Source organism: Geotrypetes seraphini, chromosome 1, assembly GCF_902459505.1.
Source record: "Geotrypetes seraphini chromosome 1, aGeoSer1.1, whole genome shotgun sequence".
NCBI classification, from domain to species: domain Eukaryota; kingdom Metazoa; phylum Chordata; class Amphibia; order Gymnophiona; family Dermophiidae; genus Geotrypetes; species Geotrypetes seraphini.
In genome coordinates, this window is record NC_047084.1 from 367,844,549 (window position 1) to 367,856,558 (window position 12,010).

At 42.6% G+C, this 12,010-nt stretch overlaps 1 long non-coding RNA gene across 1 annotated transcript in view; it reads left to right on the top strand.

Annotated features, from left to right (window-relative positions):
- Window positions 1–5,914: 5,914 nt before the first annotated feature.
- LOC117360261 overlaps window positions 5,915–12,010 on the top strand; it is a 39,267-nt gene continuing 33,171 nt past the window's right edge. Inside the window, exon 1 of the long non-coding RNA XR_004539405.1 lies at window positions 5,915–6,365. This is a non-coding gene — a long non-coding RNA (uncharacterized LOC117360261). The remainder of the gene's footprint in view (window positions 6,366–12,010) is intronic.

Consider the following 12,010-nt stretch of genomic DNA (forward strand, 5'->3'; position numbering starts at 1 on the left):
TATAGCCCTGGGGAAGAGCTCAATTATGATCTGGACACAACCAGAGGCCCAAACAAAAGAAGATGAAAGGAGCAGGAAAGACAGCGAAGGCCAGTGAAGAGCGAGTACAACTCGGCATAAAGGGAAATTGGAAACAGATGAATAAGAGGGATTTGTACAGCCAGAAAAAAAGTCAGGTAAGTCTTCATTTTAAACAAAAGTTAGCTATTGTATGTGTTTTTGGCACCTTTTGGCGCATGAACAGCAATTGAATTTTATTGTTAACCGGCCAGACATTTGTTTGATGGTCGGTATATTAAAAACTAATAAACCTGGAAACTTGGAATGCATGTTAATTTGTTCATATATGTACACTCAAGTGCATAAGAACATAAGAATTGCCATACTGGGACAGAACGAAGGTCCATCAAGCCCAGTATTCTGTTTCCAACAGTGGCCAACCCAGGTCCCGAGTACTTAACTATATCCCAAGTAGTAAAACAGATTTTGTGCTGCTTATCCTGGGAATAAGCAGTGGATTTCCCCAAGCTATCTCAATAATGGCCTATGGACTTCTCTTTCAGGAAATTATCCAAGCCTTTTTAAAATCCCACTAAGCGAACTGATTTCCCCACATTCTCTAGCAACGGATTCCAGAGTTTAATTACACGTTATATGAAGAAATATTTGCTCCGGCCTGTTTTAAATCTATTACTTAGTAGCTTCATTGCAAGTTCCTTAGTCCTAATATTTTTGGGAAGAGTAAACAAGCGATTCACATCTACCCTTTCCACTCCACTCATTATTTTATAGGCATCTATCATATAACCCCTGAGCCTTCTCTTCTCCAGGCTGAGGAGCCCTAGCCACGTTAGCCTCTTCTCATAGGGAAGTCGTCCCATAACTTTTAGCCAGTGGCTCACCTAGCATATGTGACACCCTGGGCCCATCATTTTTTGACACCCCCCATCTGTATGAAAAACATGATTTTTAGTAACAATCCACACGTCGCACAAGAGTGTACCTAGGAAAGGCAGCATCTTACATATTGCAGGAGCAGTACAACATCAATACATCCATTGTAAAACTAAACAAGCCAGACTAGAACAGATCAATCCTGTACAGTCAATGCTAACAGAAAACCATGTCTTTTGAACACACAGAACATAGAAAACACCTTCGCCTAGTATGGAATATGTAATCACAAACTAACCCCTCCCCCTTTTACAAACCTGTAGTGCAGTTTTTAGCCACAGAGCGTCAGAGCTGTTACTATCACGACCGGTGCTAATAAATGCTCTACGGTTTTGTAAAAGGGGGATAACATAGAAATACGTAGACAAAGGTTAAACTGAACCACCAAGAAGTTGGACTCTGCATACAATGCAACACCACAGAAACAGTGATGCATATCCCCTAATATTGAGCAAAATATAAAGATAGCAGATGTAAATTTGAAAAAAACAGAGATATAGAAACAGAGAAACATGATGCCAGATAAAGGCCAAATGGCCCATCTACAGTAACCATTATCTCTTCCTCTCTCTAAGAGATCACCATTTTACAAATGAACCAATAATCCCCCCCCCCCCTTTTTATGAAGCTGCGTTAGGTTTTTTTATTGCAGACTGCGGCAGTAAAAGCTCTGATGCTCAAAGAATTCCTATGAGTGTCGGAACTAATATTGTCACGGCTTACGATAAAAAAGCCTAATGCAGCTTCATAAAAGGGGCCCAAAGGGAGTTGGAGGAGAGGGAAATAAAACAAAAATGGAAAATAAGATAATATCATTTTATTGGACTAATACATTTTTCAATTAGCTTTCAGAAGCCAGAACCTCTTTTCTCAGGGGGTTTTAGTCTCAATTAGTCAAAAATGTATTACAATTAGTCCAATAAACCTTATTTTCATTTTCTATTTATAAATATTTATCAACACAGCTATAATACTACTTTATCCTAAAGCAAAAAAATAAATAGAAACATTTTTTCTACCTTTGTCTTCTCTGGTTTCTGCTTTCCTCATCTTCTTGGCACTCTCTTCCTTCCATCCACTGTCTGCCTTCTCTCTGCCCCTTCTATATGGCATCTTCTCTCTTTCTATGCCCCTTCCGGAAACTGTATGCCTCCCCCTTGCATCTCTCCCTTCACCCCCATTGGTCTGGTATCCATCTTCTTTCCTTACGTCCCCTCCTCCAGTGGTCTGGCATCTCTCACACTGTTTGAACTTCTTTTCTTACTCATTAGAACCACAATTTATTGATCCTGATTATTACTTTCAGATAGAAGCAAGCCTATCAGGAGAAAAGCAAAGTGGTTTAACCAGTAGGAAGAAATCTTTTTGTTTGTTTGTTTGTTTTTACATTTCAAATATTTATTTAACAACAATAGTACAAGAGTAACACTCCTCCCTTTCCTCCCACCAATAAACTGAATAAAGTTAATGATGCTCTACAAGGATGCTTTGGGTGATTGCTTCTGCTCCTCCTCACCCATCAGTCTAATATTGTGATTCTCATTGAACTCATTCAGCTCCCGGCCCTTGGTCTGCAGCTGCATGTTCAGAGACTCAACAATTTTGTGGATCTGTTCCTTGTTATTTTCCAGGGCTGGGAGGACCTCTTTCACAGTTCGTTCCACCAAACCCAACCCTCAACCAACCAACCAACCATATGGTAACACTTCCTGTTTTGATCTACCTCTTTGAGTGTGTCGATAACAAGACTGTGTTCATTCAGCTCCATCTCTAGCTCTGCAACTTTTGCAGCCATACCTCACTGTTCCTGCTGCAGCCGATTAAATCCTGCCACTACCTGTTCTGCGGTTTCCTGGAGCCACTCACTCCGCTGTGCATAGTCGCCATTTTGCCCCACCACCACCACTCAATTACACCGTTAAAAGCTCAAGGGTTCTCAGTAGGAAGAAATCCAAGCACCTCCATGCAGCTACCGGTCTACCCCCCCTCTGATGACACTTACTGGTTCTGGAGCAGAGCCGGCAGACGCAGTTATCGTGGGACCTTGGTGCACTTCCCCACGATTGCCGACTCTGCTCTGGAACCAGTAAGTGACGTCAGAGGTGGGTGGACCGGCAGCCGCACAGAGGTGGGGGAAGGTCCCGCAGCAGAGTAAGGCAGGGAGTTTCAGACCCGGTGTGCTGGCTGTAGACCCCCTTGGGGCTTGCACCTGGGGCGGACTGCCCCTTCCCACCCTTGGTACGCCACTGCTTTTATTATTTTTGTCACCCTTCTTTAGTACCTTTTCTAATTCCGCTACATCTTTTTTGAGATACAGTGACCAGAACTGCACACAGTATTTGAAGTGTGGCTGTACCACAGAGTGATACTAGGGTGTTATAACATTTCTATGAGTGTTGGAGCAGCATCGGAGCATTTAGTGCCCTTGACCGCAGTAGAAACCTCTACCATGGCTTAGTAAAAGAGGGCCTAAAAGAGTCAAAGTGGGATCTGAGCCTGGGTTTCTTGGTTTAATGTCCACTGCACTAATCACTAGGCTGCCCCTCTGCCTGGCAGGGATGCTTGTCTGGCCATTCTTTTAAGCGTGTTGCCAGACAGATGATCCTGCCCTTGCTTTTCTGTTGTTCATTTGTTGGACATTCCAGCTTGTAAAATGGCTGCTCATGCTCAGCACACCAGATGTCCATCTCCCATATTTTCAAACAGGAAATCCTGACATATTTCCTTTTGGAAAATACGTGAGATGGACATCCGTTTTGGATGCTATGAGCTGGACGTCTCAGCTCTGACTTGCATGTCCTTTCGGAAATGCCCCTCCATGTGCATGAGTAGGGATTGGCTGCACCTGTGTGGGAATTTTGTGCAATAGCAATGGGATAGTTCTATGAATGTACTGGGGTGAGTATGTGTGTTGGGGGGGAGGGAAGACTGTGTAGTGGAGGGTTTGTGTGTGAATGAGGAAAGACTAGAATGGTTGGGGCACTTAAGCTTGGAAGGGATTGGCCACCGTGAGAACGGGCTACTTGGTGTGATGGACCATTGGTCTGACACAGTAAGGCTATTCTTATGTTCTTAAGGCAAATATGCTTGTGAGGAGGGGGGTCACCTCATTATAATGATATGCGTTTATTAGAAATAACATGTGAAATTGAAATGTCAATATCAGGGTATATGATGCTTCATGTTGTTTTTAATGTGAAACATAAGGAACCCCCCTAAATTATGCTTTTTTTCCTGGACTACCCCCCCAAAAAAACAAAAATGATTGGTCTGCATACCCTACCATATAATAAACGACTTGAGCAGTGGAATATCTGAGAAGTGTGTGTGTTTGTGTTTTGAGGGTGGAAGCATGCTGAGGGTTTTGGAAGCATGTTTTGAGGGTCTGCCAGCATGCTGAGGATTATACTGTGATGGGAAGCTACTTATGCCAGTGGGACTTGTGTTCCCTCTTGAATGTTGATTGTCGTGCCTCTGCAGCTTTCCTTTTGACTTTGTGCCATGGATGTTCGGGTCCCTCTGGTGCTGACTTTCATTCTTCTGACCTCACTGTCACTCCGGAACATCTTTGGGTGGTGGGATCTGAACTCTTCACTCCCTCCTTGCTCTTTATTCAGCTTTATACTGTATATGCATATGGTTGGGCAACTGGGCAGAAAGATGCACAACCCCTGCACAACAGGCGCTGTCACTTGAGTGAAATGTGCTTAAAATATTGTCTACTCCATGTCTTTATACAAAAAAAAAAAAAAAAAAGCAGCACATACTCTCTCCAAGCTAGAGCAGAAAGATCTATCTATCAACAGAAACAATCTGTGTTTCCTGTTCAACTGCAGCAGAGTGCTACATTGTGAACTCTGGCCACACTTTTATTTCTACATTAAAAATGTTATTTTACCTCCAGAGATGAAATACATTTTCAACACTAAAGGAAAAGTAAGGAAAAATCCCCAAATGTTAAACACGTTGCTGCAGCGACAGTCATTAACATGCATTTCCATGTGAGGTATTAAAATATAACTTCCAGATGAATGCCCCAAAAACTATTCCCCATTTTACAAAGCCACAGTAGTAGCTTTCACGTGGCAAACACTCCAACGCCCATGAAATCCTATGGGCATCAGAGCAATTACCGCAGCAGCAGCTGCTACCATGGCTTTGTAAAAGAAGCCCTATGTGCTAACATGTTTAGTGCATGGAAAATATTTCTGTTCTGCTGGGCAAAAAGTACCAAAAATGGGGGATGTGATTTACTTATATAGAGGGGATATCAACTGCATAATCCTACCCAAATTTCAGCCTCAGGTATGGACTAATTATATCTTTAAAAAAATGAGAAACATTTAGACCCACTTTTTTCAAGCTGTGTTAGGTTTGTTTTTGGTTTTTTTATCACAGGTTAGGTTTTTTTTAAAATCACAGGTAAAAGCTGTGCTGCTCATAGAATTCCTATGAGTGTTGGAGCTTTTACTGCAATGACCCATGATTAAAAAAAAAACCCCTAATACCGCTTGATAAAAGGGGGCCATAATGATAAATGTTTATCAATAAAAATGTACGAGGGGCTGCTGAAAAGATCTCGGCTCAATCAACCAACTTCCTAAATTCTGAGCATAATTTTGTCACTGTAGCTGAAAAGAGTGTTATCTTATTTTAAGTGTCAATTTGCAGAAAGAAAATTCTATGTTTTGACATTCAGGTCATTGATTGAACCATATCCACATTATTCTTTTTTGCTGGGCTGACAACTTTTCAGCACCCCTAGAAATCACATACCCCTCTCTAGGTACCTTTTAGGCATTTTAATTTTTTAGGCTGTTGAACATGAAAAATATCAAAGTTGAAAAAAAATGCAGTTTCATTTGCTGCTGACCCTATAATACATATATATATATATATTGTGATATGCGGAGTATGCCTGCTAGGGTTGACCCTGATCTAAAGCCCCAGGTTAGAACAGGTAATTTCCCAGCCACTCAAGTTAAACCCCAAAGTAACCTTCTGCCTGACATTTCTTCCAAACCCAGCAGAGGGAGCTTGGGGGTAGAAGTTCAGACTTCCCCTCCCCCATCTCTTCCCAAGGCTGCAAACCGGAAATGCACTTCAGCTGGGGAGGCTGGGCGGGGCTGTAGGCTCCTTAACCGAAGGTCTGAACGGCTAGAGAGGGAGAAGCAGGGCTGGAGAGCAGGAGATGAGGTTCAAACACAGCTCCCTCAGGCTAGCTCCGGGCTAAGAGTTTGCCAGGATCCTCAATGTGCTGAAAGTATGGAGATTGAGGAAAGTGAAACTGTGCTGTCTCCTGAGTGCTCAGACAGTCTGCAAGACATGGAATTGGAAGGTGAAGCAACCTGGGACGATCAAGCCATGGATATCGGCGTCTCCAAGGCAATTGCCACCCTGCCTGACTAAAGGTATCATAATTCCATTTTACTTTAAGGACACTAAATTGTCTTGTATTTTTCTGGTGTATGTTTTACCAGTGTGGTAGGGGGGAATTAGCCCCACGTTCGAGGTGGGATAGAGGGCTCTTCATGTAGCGCATGTCAACACGTGGAGCACCACCACCTGGCCAGCACTACTATCTGCTAAAGTAGTGCAGTGCAGTTACACTTTGCCTTTTGAGCCAAATTTTGTTCTTTGGTTTTTTTTTCCTTGGAATGGAAAAGGACTGTTTGTGTTGTTGCTGATTGAAGCAAAGAACTCTAAAGATAAAACTCAGAGGGACTGAGGTTTTGGTATTTTTCTTTGGACTATCTTGAATGAACATTAAGTTTACTTTTGGGAACTGTTGGATTTATCTGAAGAAACTGGAACAAAGTTTATTTTCCTTGTTTTGCTGTGGAATACAATAAATCCAGTCCAGATTTTCGTTCTGATTTTTCCTTTTAAGTTAAGCCAGTATTCTGACAACTCTTGGGGCAGCCTCTCGCAGCTTACAAAGGCCCCAAAATCTTGTCCCCGCATTCCTGGACTCCTAGCACTGAGAGTGCGGGTGACAAACTATATATATATATATATATATATTTTTTTTTTTTTTAAACTTCTCCAATTTTGTATAGCCTTTATCTTTGTTATTGGTAACCCCACTTTTGGTAACTTTTCACTCACCAGGTCACAATTTTAAACACATCCGAAATCAGTGCTAAAACCATAGAAATTGACTCTATATTGCATAGTACATAATACAGCTTATTTCATTAGCATACACATGAACCACAAAGAAAGGACCATTCTGGAGGCTTGAAACATTTTCAGGGCCCTGATAAAAACATCACTCTAAAAAGAGACAATTTGGAGCCAGAAAAAAATATTTATTCTTTTGCCCTTTTGCATTGTTTGTTCAGGCTGTTCTCATTCTGACAGTTTCAGTTTATAATTTGGTACCATTTCTACTCCTCTGAGGTTATGTGCTTTTGTTCTCACATTCCTGTAATTCTCTTCTTGGGTGACTCCTGGATTCTTTTTTTTGTTAACACTTTAGCTACCGTCCTTGCTTCATCATAGGAAACAGGTAGTGATGCTCAGATCTGCAAAGAGACTAAGGCACATCTACATCTGTGCAGATAATTTTTCCTCAGTAGGTCTCTTCATATCTTCCAGTGCAGTTAGAACATGTGGAATAATGATGACAGTTTGAATAGCAGAAGGAAGTGCCAGACAATGCTACAACCAATTTATTCCCCTGGACTGTACTAGAGCAAATGAGATAGCAAGTGCTGCATTGTCCTCGATCAGTGCTTCTTAAACCTGTCCTGGGGTTTAGGAAACAGCCAGTTGAGCTTTCAGGATATCCACAAATGCATAATATAGATTTTAATGCACAGTCTTTATTTATATTTAGGAAAACATACAAAGATGTAAAACCACCTCATGCTATAACAAAAGCGGGCATGAGTATACAATCAGCATTCATTAACCCTTTCTCCTGCCAATCCCCCTATCCCTCTCCCCCACTGACTTACACAATTTGAAACATAAGTTAGGAAGCATACTAAAAGCAGTAGACAAACCCATACTGCTTGTTTAGCAGACCTAAGGTAAAGTGGCAAACCTCTGTAGTGGTAGCCAGATATGTTTAAATTGTTATAATTTTTCTTTATTTCTCCATAATTTTAGCTTCAAATTTTACAAATAAACATGCTGTATTCCACCAAAAATGAAATTTCATCAGGGATGAGATCTCCCACGCTTTCAGTATAGCTTGTATAGCCGCTGCTGTGAGTATAGAAATTAAGCAACGTTGACCTTCTGCAATTCACAATGGGGTATCAAATGCATTAAACGGTGACCCGTCAAATGTGTGCAGGACATTGGCGCCCTGACATTTATGCCATGAAAAATGCACGCCACCCTTTTACTTCCTGTTTTTGCTCTGAGGGGGGAGGTGTGGGGGGGGGTCACTGGTGCTCTCATTCAGGGGTGTGTGGGGGAGAACCACCCACTACACTTACAACTCCCTCTGCTGCCCTATCCTTTCCCATTTGCATTCTGAGAGGGGTGTGGGTGGGTGCAGGTGGGGGGGTAGGGGAACCCCCCAATACACTCGTGCTCTCATTCAGAGTGGGTGCGCAATGCTTTGCCGATGCGCTTTTTAGAAGATTGACGCAAACCCCCCAATACACTTACAATTGTGCCCCAACAATTCCGCTTCCTTCATGCGTGCACTTGTCCATGTGTGCATTTGACGGAGTGGAATTGTCAGGGCACAATTGTCCAGCGCGCTACTGTCAGTGTACTGCATTAAACATAACTCCCTCACAGTGAAAAAGCAAGCTCAGTTCCATAATTTGTTGCATAAAATTCTATACCCACTTCCAAAATATTTTGCACCATGTGGCATTCAAACATCACGTGTTTCAGTGTGTCTTGCTTTTGACCACATGACCAATAAGAAGAGCTATACAAGTTGTTAATTTTATGCAGTTTCATTGGTGTCCAGCTTGTGTTTGTTTTTGACTTTCCTGTCAGTGCCTGAGCCAGTCAGCACTCAGGCACTGACAGGAAAGTTAGCCAGTGTAATGAGCAATAAATTACTGCTGCTGTTTTAATGTGGCATAAATTTGCATGGTCATTACTCTGAGCCTGCAGCACTGATTTTCATGCAGTAGAGGGAGCTCTACCGCAAATGTTTTGAACATCCTCCTGTCAATGATAGGATACGAGGGCCCACCGAAAAGTTCTCAGCCTAACTGAGAAAAGAATGATGTGGAGCTATGAAACTTACAACTTATTCCACACTTTTCTTTCATATCGTTGAAGCGAAAAGTGTCAAGAAAAGAGAACTTGTAGGTTTCATGGCTCCACATCATTCTCTTCTTGGTTGGTTGAGGTGAGAACTTTTCAGCGGCCTCTCGTATATGAGTTAAGGAAGTACAGCACTGCTGAAATACAGAAGTGAATTTCAGGAGAGACTAGGAGGTTACACCCATAATAAGTCACATTCAAGAAACTTGAGGGAGAAAAGCTTCCCTATAAGAACAAAATAAGACATACTGGTCTGTACTCCATTAAGCACATAAATAAGCATACTTTTTTCTGATAATTTAGGTATGGGTCCTTTTACAAAGCTGCACTGCCAAACAGCGCACACTAAATGCTGAACTGCCCATGCTATTTCAATGGGCAGCTTGGCTTTTAACGTGCTCTGCTTGGCAGCGCAGCTTTCTAAAAATCTGCCTCTCTTACTCACTGGTTTTCAAACCTATCCTGGGGAACACCAGCAATCTGGGTTTCAGGATATCTGCAATGAATTCACACGAGATAAACTTTCAAGCGAAGGAGGCGTTATGGCCCAGATTCTAAACACAGTGACATTCTCGGCAGCCGCCTTAAAAGCGGCCGCCGATCATGTATTAGTCATGCGATGGTGCCATTTATACAATTGTGCCTTCATGGATGGTAGAAGCCAGAAATGTAGGCCAAGGTTTTCAAGGCCTACATTTCTGGTGCCTACCTTGGATGTGAATCGCATCAATGGAGGCACTTTACAATGCCTTACGCCACTTTTGGCATTAGCCACATCTACAGTAGCATTGTAAAGCACCTCCGTAGGTGTGATTCCAGCGCAATTTTTCAGGCATCAGTAGGTGCATTGAAATTCATTTTAAAAGTTCTTTTAAACAACATTTTGTACTTAATGATGTCCTAATAGCAGGAACGTTCAAGTGCTGATAAACGAAACCAACTTTCTAGACATGCAGTAGCCCTTCTTTCTAGACATGCAGCATCCAGAGCTCAAAGGGACGTTTTGGGAGGTGTGTTATGGGCAGGCTTCCACCTGGACATATTCATAATCAAAGCTTTTCCAGGACATCCTAGGTGGAACTTGTACTCCGGGACTAAGTGTCCCAAAGGTGAACAAACTGACAAGATGACCACTGGAGAGTTTAAGGCATAACCCCCCTCCTTACTCTCTCAGTGGTCATGACTCCCTTCCACCGCCCAGAGATGAGGGGAAAACAGCACATTGAGGCCTGCCATCAGCAGATTGCATCTCAAGATGCATTGGGAGGAGGAAGGCCCGTAATTCACAGCACTTGGCCCTATAGATAGGAGGGTGTGGACTTCCCTCCTGCTGATATTGCAGCACAAGGTTCTGGGGTGTCGGTTGATGTGCTTGGGGGAGTGTTGCTTGATGTTGGGGGGTCTCGGGTGACATGAGGGGTTCTGTTGCCTGAAGTTGGGTGGTGTCTGCTGATGTAGGGTGGTGTTGTCTGAAGTTGGGGGGTGTCAGGTGATGTGAAGAGGTGTTGCCTGAAGTCAGAGGTGTCAGGTGATGTGGAGGGTATTGTCTAATGTCAGGGGTGTCTGGTGATGGGGAGGGGCAGGGATGTTGGGTAGATGGGGGGATGTTGGGGGGTTGCAGGAGGGGTGTAGGGCTCTAGCTGATCCTGGAAGGAGGAATTCCCTTCAGCTGAACCGGCAAGAATCCCTGAAACTGTCTTAGCTGATGGGGATTTCTCTGCCCTGATCAGACAAGGTAGTTGGGTATATCTACAAAACTTACTTTTGTGCGTTTTTCACATGGACATTTTTATTTTTGAAAATGGCCAAAAAAGGTAGATGTCCTGAAGACCAAAAGTTATACCTAGGTCATTTTCAAAAATAAAAGATAGGTATTTTTTCTCCTGCCCAAAACGTCCAACCTTAGACTTATACGTCCTATCAAAAATGCCCCTCCATGGGCTTATATGCTAATCTCTCTCATGTATATTCATTACAATTATCCTGAAATCCTGACTGACTAGTGTTACCGCAGGAAATGTTTTAGAACCACTAACTTTACCATACTTTCCAAACTGCAAGCTTCTCAAATACTCGTAGCCTTCTATAGCTAAAATAAAATTCTAGGTCTTATAAACTTTCACAGCAGGTATTTAAAATAAACACATTTTCTCAGTATAGCAAACTCTATAAAGAAAGAAATCTCCTTTGTAAGTAGTAATTAAGGAAGTTCCTAGCAGTCTCAGTGGATCCAGCAAGCAGAGATTCCAGGTTACATGTGTTTTCACACATTACTCAGTTCTAAATGGTTGAAAAAGGTGATGTCCTTCCTCACCCATCAGTTAGAGGCAGGGCTTAGACATGCTGGGGCACAGGGCAGAAATTAAGAAGGGGGCCCCTCTCTTTAATTTTCCCACCCACCATTACTACTATATATAAAACAACTTTAAATGACTTCTTCACACACAAAACACAGTTAGACCTTCATCATATACAGAACAATAGATCACAAATTAGAAATATGAATACCAAAACTGAACTGGAAACCCCAAAACATTAAACTCAGCAAGTACTTCATTTTGTACTAAACACAATCAGTGGCATGAGAGGGAGCTGGGCCTCCCACTTTGAGCATCTCCCTTGCAGATCCCCAAGCCTCACCAGCTGATGACCATCTCATCCCCCTTCTAAGGTCCAGCAACCAGAACTTTCCAAGTTTTGCAGCTTGCAATAGTATTTCAAAGCTGCTGCTATTGTGTCCCGTCCCCCCGGGGAGCCAGTCAAAGAAGCCGCTAAGCGCCAAGCAGGCAGTACCAAAACATTCTCCTGCTGG